Source organism: Aythya ferina (genome assembly GCF_964211825.1).
Source record: "Aythya ferina genome assembly, contig: HAP1_SCAFFOLD_132, whole genome shotgun sequence".
NCBI lineage: Eukaryota > Metazoa > Chordata > Aves > Anseriformes > Anatidae > Aythya > Aythya ferina.
The window spans coordinates 207,815-217,374 of record NW_028181393.1 but is presented as its reverse complement, the minus strand read 5'-3'; the positions used below and the strand labels follow the sequence as shown (position 1 = coordinate 217,374).

Genomic DNA, 9,560 nt, shown 5'->3' with positions numbered 1-9,560 from the left:
TGGCTGTTTCTCCTGAGCCCCGCCTTCTATTTTTGCAGTCATAGGATATGTGGATGTAAATTCGTGGAGAGAGGTAGAAAACTCTTTCAACTGGTGTTTTTTCGGCTATGTGGGGAGAACAAATAGAGTGGCTTTGAATATTCTGGCTCTTATTCAGAGCAGCATGTGGAGGGAGACAGATGCGTTTGCTTTTTTAGTGCAATGGCTTCAGAAGCAAGAGGGGAAAAAACACTTTCTCTGGGAGCTGAAGAAGGTGTCCTAATCACAGGAGAGGTTTCTAAATGGCATATCTTTGCGAGGGTTCCTGTAGTTCGGAGGTTTTTGTTTGTTTGTTCGACGTTGGAAGGTTTTACTCTTAATATTCATGTCCTTCAGCAGAAGTGAGAAATGTGATTTTATTTTGTGCAGTGTCGTGGACCCTCCGAAATCTCCTGGGAATGATGAATACCTCGCCCAGTACCAATGTGATGACCGTGGAGACAAGGAGAAACCAAGAAGATCAAAACAACGTGACCTCATTTCAAAAGAAACCGTTTTGTCCGGCAAAGAGTCTTGTGAGCCTGGTGAGAAATTGCGGCAAACTTCCTCTCTCAAGTGTGACACTGAATGTAGCTCTAAAAACCTTTCCTCCTCAGCTGTTACAGAGAGATGCCAAGATACAAAGGACAAGACTAAAACCACTGAGAAAGAGCATTACGAATGCAAGAGGGAACATGCTCCTAGTGAAGAGAAGGAGAGTCAAAAAGCAGGTCCTTCCAGCAAGAGAAGGGTAAAGTTGAATACAAAGAATACAAACTTGAGCTCCTGATTGGCTTCATGCTGAACTCTGTGCTGTTCTTGTCCTAATCTTGGTCTCTCCATAGATAATATGGTTTAAATCCAAATAGAATCGTGCGATGAGGAAGATCTCACTGCAACAAATTCAACATCTAAAATCAAAGTTGACATTTTCCGTGATTTTCTTCCTGAGCAGAAGTGTGCAGTACTCCTTTTATATTAACGTAGAGATTATTTCAAACAGTCTTGAAGTGCTTGATGACTTAACAGTCTGCAGATTTATTATCAAATCAAAAAAACCCCGACTTGGTAGACTATTTTTTTCCCAGTTTTGAATGACCACTAGGAAGAAGGTTATTCCGGCATCAAAAAAGTCATGTGGAATGTATCAAAATTTACTGAACCAGTAAGTAAAAATTATATTTTTCTATTAGTTCCATTGTTTCAACTCTTCAGACGCTTATGGATGGCATAGATAACAGAGGGGAGATCGTGGTAATCGGAGCTACCAACAGACTGGATTCTATAGATCCTGCTTTACGAAGACCAGGACGCTTTGGCAGACAGTTCCTCTTCAACTTGCCAAATTAAGAGGTGAGAACTTAAATTCAACGTTAGTGCTACCATGGCAAAGTCCAACTTTATAGGAAAAAAAAATAATTGACAACTTGAACAAAAGAGTGACACGTGGAGACACTGCGTTGTTCCATGGAGGGCAAATCTGGTACTGGATATATATGGTCAGGATGATACCACCAAGTAGTTAGTTCTATAATCAAACCTTTAATTCCCAAAGTTGTACCTGTTTGCTTAATTATTTAGTCCACTTGGGCGCTTTCATCATGAAGTTGTGTTTTTGGTCTCAATCCTTCCCTTATGAGTGAATAGTGGACGTGTTTGCATTTGATTGTGCCCCGGATCAGTGGTAGTAGTTTGAGTCATAATTCTTTTCTTCTTTATAGTAATTGTAGCAATTGGAAGCATTGTGCCAGAAGTGCTTTCTGTGAATTTACTGGCTGGAAAGCAAATGTGATGAAGTAATGAGACTGTCCCAATGAAAGCTTGCTAAGTTTTAGAGAAGTTTTTTGGACAGCAAAGAAATGTTTCTGGATAAATTTTTCATTACAGTATTTTCCTCTGGGTCCTTAGGTCTCGTAGTTTGGAAACTTGTTATTGAAGCTATAAATGCCTTTTCTTTCACTGTAGGTTCCTAGAAAAAGTTCAGTATAACAAATAAGAAATATTCAATTTCCTGGTTGACAATGCAGAGTGTATATTAAATAACTGTAAAATACTTGAAAGTTGAGCAAGTAAGAAAAGTGTATTAGTAGATGAGGGGTTTTGAGGGAGGACTGTTTTTTTTGTCTGTTTGTTTGCCTTTTGGTTTGTTTGTTTCTTGTTGGTATTTTTAAGGAAAACTTGGGACAAGCTAAAATGCAATGATTTTGCTTCAGGGTTGGAAAAGAAATTTTCAAGATTCATACTTGTGACTGGACCCCTCAGCCACCGGACATGTTGCTTGATGAACTAGCTGAGAAATGCATTGGTAAGACTGAAACAGAAACGGATTCTTGCTTGTGACCAAGTTGTAAAGAACCTTAGCTTGTACCAGGCAGTACCCATGCTCTTGTGCCTTGCTGCACAACTAGTCAACGAGGCAGCTGGCACACCTTCATAGCAATCTGAGTGAGATGCTTTCATCTATTTACTCTTTGTTATCGTTCCTCTTGTTGTCTGAGAACATTAAATGGTTCTGGGGCATCTTCCTCAAGAGTATAGTTTTTGATGAGGAGTCTGCTTCAGCTGCATAAGCGCAGGATATCAGGCAGTGAGCAACATGAAACACCCCTGCAGAGCGGTAGCACTTTGAATTCCCTGTTAAGCTGTTTGGTTTTGGCATTACAAATTCTTTAAATGTTGCATGTTGTAAACCTGGGCCTTGACCGATGTAACGTTTGATTTTTGTTTGTTAGGATACTGTGGTGCAGATATCAAATCCCTCTGTACTGAAGCTGCGCTGTGCTCTCTACGCCGATGCTATCCTCAGATTTATGCAAGTAGGGAGAAGTTGCTACTAGACGTTAATTCTATTAAAATAAAAGCAAAGGACTTTTTCATGGCTATGAAGAAGGTTGTTCCAGCTTCAAACCGGATCAAGGCTTCACCCGTATAAGCACTATCACCCATTTTCAAGCCACTTTTTCAAAGATCAGTAGAGAATATTTTACAAGTTGTGCAGAAGATCTTCCCGCATGCACAGCTTGCGCTAAAGAAGGACCGACAGCAAGGTATAACCACAGCATCCACTTCTTTATAATTCTGCTAAAGCAAAAACTTGCGGTTTGTGCAATCAACTTAAACCTTTCAGACATAATGGTGGTAGAATTTTATTATTTCCATGTGCATGTCTTTTTTTTGGGCAAGTCTGGAATACAACGCATAGGTTTTATTGTGGATTCGAAACTGAAATGCCAAATGGAAGCTCTGAATGACTCAAAACACAGTAAAGGACGATGCGTTCTCTACTGAAGCATCCTGCTTCTGAGGGCAGCTAAGATAATTAGCATTTGTAGAGGTTGACTTGAGGTTTGAAGTATAAGGCACCTATTTTTCTTTTAAAAATCAAAACTCAGATCTTTGGAGGGGAAGCATTTCTAGGTCAATGTTTCTAATTCCTTTCTGAAGAATGTCAGGACCAGGATACAAGTATAACTGGTCTAAGCTAAATATTGTTTTAGCTATCATCATTTTTAACCAGTCTCCTAATTTAAATGTTTGTGAATCGTACTATACACGTGAGATCAATTAGCATTGATATTTACTAGATGAATGGAATTCTGTGGCCATCACATCCTTTATCCCCGTGCTTTCATTGTGGGAACCTCCTCCAGAAAGAAATGGTCTTGTTTGTTTTTGTTTTATTTTAGCTATTTAGCAACTGCAGAAATTGTTCGTAATCTCCTTTATTCTAAGGGGGAGAAAAAAATCACCAAGAGTAGCGTACCTTATACGTACACATCAGTGGGACTTAGTACAGCTTTGTAGGGCCTTGTTCCATCTCCTTAGATCTGTGGTGGGCTGAACTCTAGGAAATAGCTTTCAGTGTGTGCTCTCAAATGAAGAAAGGGTTTTGGCACTGATTTAGAAGCTGTATTAATGGAAGAGAAAGAGACAAAGGCTATTCAGGAAAGTTAACAAACCTCTTTTGCCTTTCAGACCATTTCAATCCTATTTTACAAGATGATATGTTTGACAGTGATGACGATGCATCCTTGGTTTCTGGAGATGAATTAAAAGATGGAATGCCTGACGGACCAGAGAAAAATTGCCTCTGTTTCAGCAGGTAAAGAAAGATAGATCCCTGTTACGTTTAAATTCTCAGGTCTGCTGAGTCTTTGTAAACAGTTCCAGCTGTTAAAAGTGCGAGGGGTGGTAGATGAAGGGGCAACATCAAGTTTGTGTGTTGAAGGGGTGCTTGGTATTCACAAGAAGAAAGGGTGGAGGGACTAAAGTTGTAATGAAGTTGCTCTGAATGACCAAATTGAAAAGCCCAGGCTTCTCTTCGTAAGCCAAAGTGATCCGTAGACTACCAGAACACGTTGACTTAATCCATGGCATTCTTTGAAAGACTCAAGACCACATAAATGTGCAGTCTGTCCTTTTAGCTAAAAATACCCCAGCTTTATGGGTTTGTGTTGCCACCTTTTGCCCTTCTGTTTTCCAGGATTGTTAAACCAGTAGTGAATTATGTAGCAGAAAGAAAACTGAGAAAGGGCTTGTTAAAACACCTTGAGAGAAAATTGAATGGTGTCTTTATTTGTTAAGCCACCGAGTTGTGTTAATCTTGTGCTATTTTAGTATGGAAGTCATGCAAGCCCACAGTTGGAAAGTTAGATCATGTTGTCACAGCTGGATCAGTTATTTTTCTCAGTTTCTATTGCTGTGCTGTCCAGAAGATTTTCTGTGCTTTAGAGCAAGGCTAAGTCTCTAGCATCTTTGATTTAAGCCAGCAGAGGTACAGCCTGATTGTAGTGGGGAAACAAATGCTCCTCACCAATTTATTTTTAAATAAAAATAAATTTATAATAAAGTAAATAATAAATATATAATAAATAATAAATTTATAATAAAGTAAAGCAAGATTGCAGGGATATTAATTTGCAGTCTTGGTTTAGTAAAGAATAGGAAACACAAGGGAAGAAGGTGAAACAATTGGAATGACTGAATAACTTAACTGGAAATCTTACATGTATTTAATGTACCGCTGCCATTTGGATTATTTGGGGAGGGAAAAGAAAGTCTATAGGAAAATTACTTGGAACATCTGTGTGTCTATTCAGCACCTCATTTATAAACTTGTTTTCTTAACTCCTGTTCTAGGAGTGCTTTCTGTGAACCAACATCATGCCAGCCCCGTCTGCTAATAGTAAAAAAGAAGGGTACGGCCAGGTTTCTTACGTGGCACCCGCGGTGTTGCACGCTTTGGAGAAATTTCCCGTTCACACCCTGGACCTTTCTGTTCTGCTTACAAACGTTGCATCGCCAGAAGAAATCTGCGGACAGGTACCTTTTTTCTTTTTCTTCTCATCGGATTCACTGACTGTATGTAAAGGATCAATGGAGTTGCAAGTAAGGTGAGCAAAATTCATTGGTAATGGAGGTGGCCTTGTTTTAATGTGCTGGGATGTTTGCTTCTGTCTGAAAATGCCCTTTTCTTTTAGACAGCACCACAAACAATCTGGATGTTGTACATGTCGACATTTTCCATACCCAGTTTTACAGTGAGGCTGTTGCTAGCAGCTCAGGAAGCTGGGCGGTGTTGCTAATAAACATCTCTTTGTGGAAAGAAATGCTGCTCATGTCACTGGGATCCAGAAAGTAGTTCTCATTGCCTCCTAAGACTGTGTGCTCCCAGTAGATGGCTCTGTATCAGACTGCATGTCGGCTACTTTTTGTAGGCTTCTTCTAAATTATATTAGTAAGGCAACCAAGGTTTGGGGCTTCTGTTTATTTTGTTTTCGCACGGACATACACAACTTGTGCTGTTGCAGTATGTGCAATAAAAGCATTAACATTCAGAAAACACTTCATTTGCACGGTGATGTGGTTTTAACTAGAAAAAATGAACAGATTTGGTGTTTTTACTTTTAGGCAGGAAATCCATTTTCTTGTTTGGCATCACTACCTTAAAATATTTTTACCTTTAGTGGAAACATTTGAGAGCCATACAAGTAAGGACAGACATGTTACACGACTGAATACTGATGTGTCCCTTAAGAGGGACATTTCCTTTCTTTGTTATGCGATGATTGTGGCTGTGGCCATATAGTTACGGTGTCTAGCCACTGCCTGAATATATCCTTCCCATCTTCTGACTAGAGTTCTCCGAATACTGATAATCTGAAAGGGTGCACAGAGAAATTCCTTATGTGAAAGGATGCTTGCCACTCTGTTCACGCAGTTTCATTTCATGGGGCAGTCAGATGGCTATGTAGCTATGTATTAAGAGGTTCTTGTACGTGTTTTAGTTTTCTTACCCAAGCTTTCCTTTTCACTAGCTGATCCGAAATGCTCAGAAGACAGCACCAAGCACAATTTATGTCCCAGATATCCATTTATGGTGGGACAACGCTGGACCTGCCTTGAAACTTACTTTTCTAACTCTACTACGTAACATTCCAGCATTTTCGCCAGTTTTGCTGCTTGCTACGTCTGATGTACGTCACTCAGATCTCCCAGAAGAGGTATTTGTCAATACTTTTCTTACTATTTCTTCAGTGTCTTGTAATTTATATATGCTTTCAGCATCAAAATGCTGTGCTTTCTTAAATGCATGCTGTTATTACTCAGGCACCCTAACAAATCACTTAAAATTTGCTTAGAGAAAAAGAATACTGTGAAAGCATCTGCTTCAGGTTTTTTCTGAATCAAGCAAGTGACTTTCACCCCCTTCTCACACATGCAAATAATAAATTAATACAATAATTCTGGTGGCTACAAAGTGGTTCAGTCAAGAATATGAAGTGCTTGAAATGACAAGAGGATGTTCTTACTGAAGAGATTTCTTCTGACAGTCTGCCATTCCATGCTATGTTGGGTAAACTGCTAATAATGCAATTTAGTAGAGAATTGAAACACTTTGATTAAAAAAAAAAATAAATAAATCAGTTTCTTTCTTCATATAGGCCAAAGCTTTCCAAGCTGGAAAGCTGAGTTCCAATTTCTGCTAAAGTAACTTTGGAATCGAATTCTAGTTGTAGTCCTAAATAAAGTGTAGTAAAAGTAGGTGCAGAACTTCATTGACTTCTGAGAGTTTACATTAAGGGAAGGTGCCCAAAACAGGACCACGCTGTTGTCATTCTGATGATTTGGTCTCAGTCATTGGGGGAAGAGAACGGGTCTTACCTAGACGTGTTTATTATCAACTGCTTTGAAAGTGCTTGAGTTCCCACAGAAGTTTTTGTACAGGCTGTAAATTCCTTCTAAAATAAGTAGTGAAATTCCTTACCTACCTTTTAATACTAGAACTTGAAAATGGAGGAAGACGTAGAGGTACTAGCTACTTCAGACACCTTTTGGGAGAGAAATAAAAACTCAGCAAAAAGCCCTCACTTGTCTGCTGAAGCCTTTCTCTTCCCTCTATAGCCATAAAGGTTCTAAGTAAAGGCTGCAGCAAGGCAAGTAAATACAAAGGAGGCGCTGTTGGATGTGGTGAAAGCCATTACTTTATCAGTGTAGCGTACAATCCCTTCACCGAGCATTAATTCTATAGGTGATTCTTAAAGGTGATATTTGAATTTGCCGTGCCAGCCTGTGAAAATGTAGCGTTTTAAGGCCAGGAAGATAACTTTTTTCAGTTTGTGTTCTTCAGGTTATTATTAATTTGAAAAGGTACTCGTCTTTTTGGAATAGAAGATGAGTTTTTTGTGGCCTTAAATCTGAAATGTCTCTCGTCCTTCTGCTTTAGATCCAAAAATTATTTAATAAGGAATTTGGAGAAGTGTGCAATATTGAGTTGCCTGGTAGGGCAGAGAGAGCATCTTTTTTTGAGGACCTAATTCTAAATGAAGTGGCTAAGCCTCCTGTAAAGAAAAGAGGTGAGGAGGATATGAGAAGTACATCTAAAACTTTCCTATCGAAGTTACTAGCTCTTTGGGCTTTGCTTTGGTGGTCATTTTCTGTCAGTAATTTGTCATATGCTTGTATTTGAGTACTGTAAATTGGCTAATTTTTCCTGATGAATTGAAGTTGATTGGACATTGGAAGTCGTGCCTGTAGCACCACCAGCTGAGCCTCAGAAGCCACAAGAGTGATCCCCACAAAAGTAGGGATGTTGGAGGAGGAAGAGGAGGATACCTTGCGTGACCTTAGAATTTTCTTGAGGGACGTTACTCACAGACTTGCCACTGACAGACATTTCAGGGAATTTGCAAAGCCCGTTGACCCACAGAAGGTAAAGTAGTGCTGATCTGTGTGTGTCTGTAACTTCTCAGTGTTCGTATTTCTCAGCGTTTTGGGTGAGGTTCAACTTTGTTTTTAGGGCTGCACTGTAAGGATTTTGCAAGAAGCAGAGGCAGTGCTTTTACTTCTGCTGACTCTCAAATGTCTCTTATGGGATTATTCGCTGAAAGCCCTGGTTTCATTCTAAAAAGCCAGTCCAAATGCCAACACAGTTTGCTCGTGAAAAGGCTTTGATATGTAGGCGTGTCACAGCACTGAAAAGCACAGAGATCTTTCCTTATAATTACAAACAGTATTTACAGGACTACTTTAATGAAGTCTGAAGCCCTTTATTGGACTGTCAGTTCCTGTGGGAACAGGAATAAGAGCAGCAGTTTGTAAAAATAAGTTTTGAGATCCTGTTCTCTGTTTCATCTGGAACTCCTCAATAGGAATCAACCATAAGTGCAGTGTGTTTTCTTTTTCCTCCAATTGGCTGCTTAGATGCCTTTTTCTCCTTAATTTATGAGATAAGCCTAAACTAGGGGCGTATATTTCAAAGACAGATGTAACTTGAATATACCTGCGGATCAGCAAAGTCCTCTTCTTGTGGGCATCCACTGGCTTTTCTTCCCCTTTTCTCCTAGGTTCTTGAGCTGTGAAAAATCTAGACAGATACATATGTCCTCATCTGAACTGGTCATTAGTCTCCTCTTCTGGTCTGAGGGAAGAAATGAGCACCTCAGGGCCCAGTTATCTCATTCTAAAGTAGATGCCTGCAATAGGTACTTCACAGGTGCAATTCATGCACCTTTTCCTCAATGTCGACAACGAAGAGAATGCCGGATGGCTTGCTCAGCTTTCACTGTTGTGATTTTCTGAAGCAAAGTGAAATGAATCTCCCACCCTCAGTATTTCTTCTCTACCATGCACATGCTTCTGACCTCCCTACTTCTTGTTGTCCTCTCCTAGCCGCTCTAATGAAAAATGAAAGAGCCCTTCCATTTTTGAGAAGCAAACTGGTTAATTTCAGCGTCTTCTGATGCATCGCAAATGTTCAGGGTTTTTAGGAAGTCGTTTATTTAAAGTTTTCAGAATAATTTTAGTAGACAGTGTGCAAGGTTATGAAAACCTCTGAATGCTTGTATTTGATCTGCAGGTACCTGACTATGCCACAAGGATTAAAGAGCCGATGGATCTTTCAACAGTTCTGACTCAAATTGACTCGTGCCAGTACCTCGCTGCAGGAGACTAGCTGAAGGACATCAATCTAATCTGTAACAATGCCTTAGAGTACTACCCGGATCAAAGATCTACAGGTGAAGATGTGCTTTTTAGCCCTA

The 9,560-nt window shown here is 39.7% G+C and overlaps 2 long non-coding RNA genes across 3 annotated transcripts; both read left to right on the top strand.

Moving 5' to 3' along the window:
* Window positions 1–628: 628 nt before the first annotated feature.
* Window positions 629–3,053, top strand: LOC311428749. Of its 2 annotated transcripts, XR_014687851.1 has the most exons (4): window positions 629–769; window positions 1,212–1,371; window positions 2,232–2,323; window positions 2,751–3,053. It is a non-coding gene; the product is annotated as an uncharacterized lncRNA (long non-coding RNA). The 2 variants fall into 2 exon arrangements; XR_014687852.1 differs by having other exon boundaries at window positions 629–1,371.
* Window positions 3,054–6,354: 3,301 nt separating this feature from the next.
* On the top strand, window positions 6,355–9,530 carry LOC311428743. The gene is made up of 4 exons (XR_014687849.1): window positions 6,355–6,521; window positions 7,745–7,874; window positions 8,026–8,230; window positions 9,377–9,530. It is a non-coding gene; the product is annotated as an uncharacterized lncRNA (long non-coding RNA).
* The last annotated feature ends 30 nt before the right edge of the window (window positions 9,531–9,560 follow it).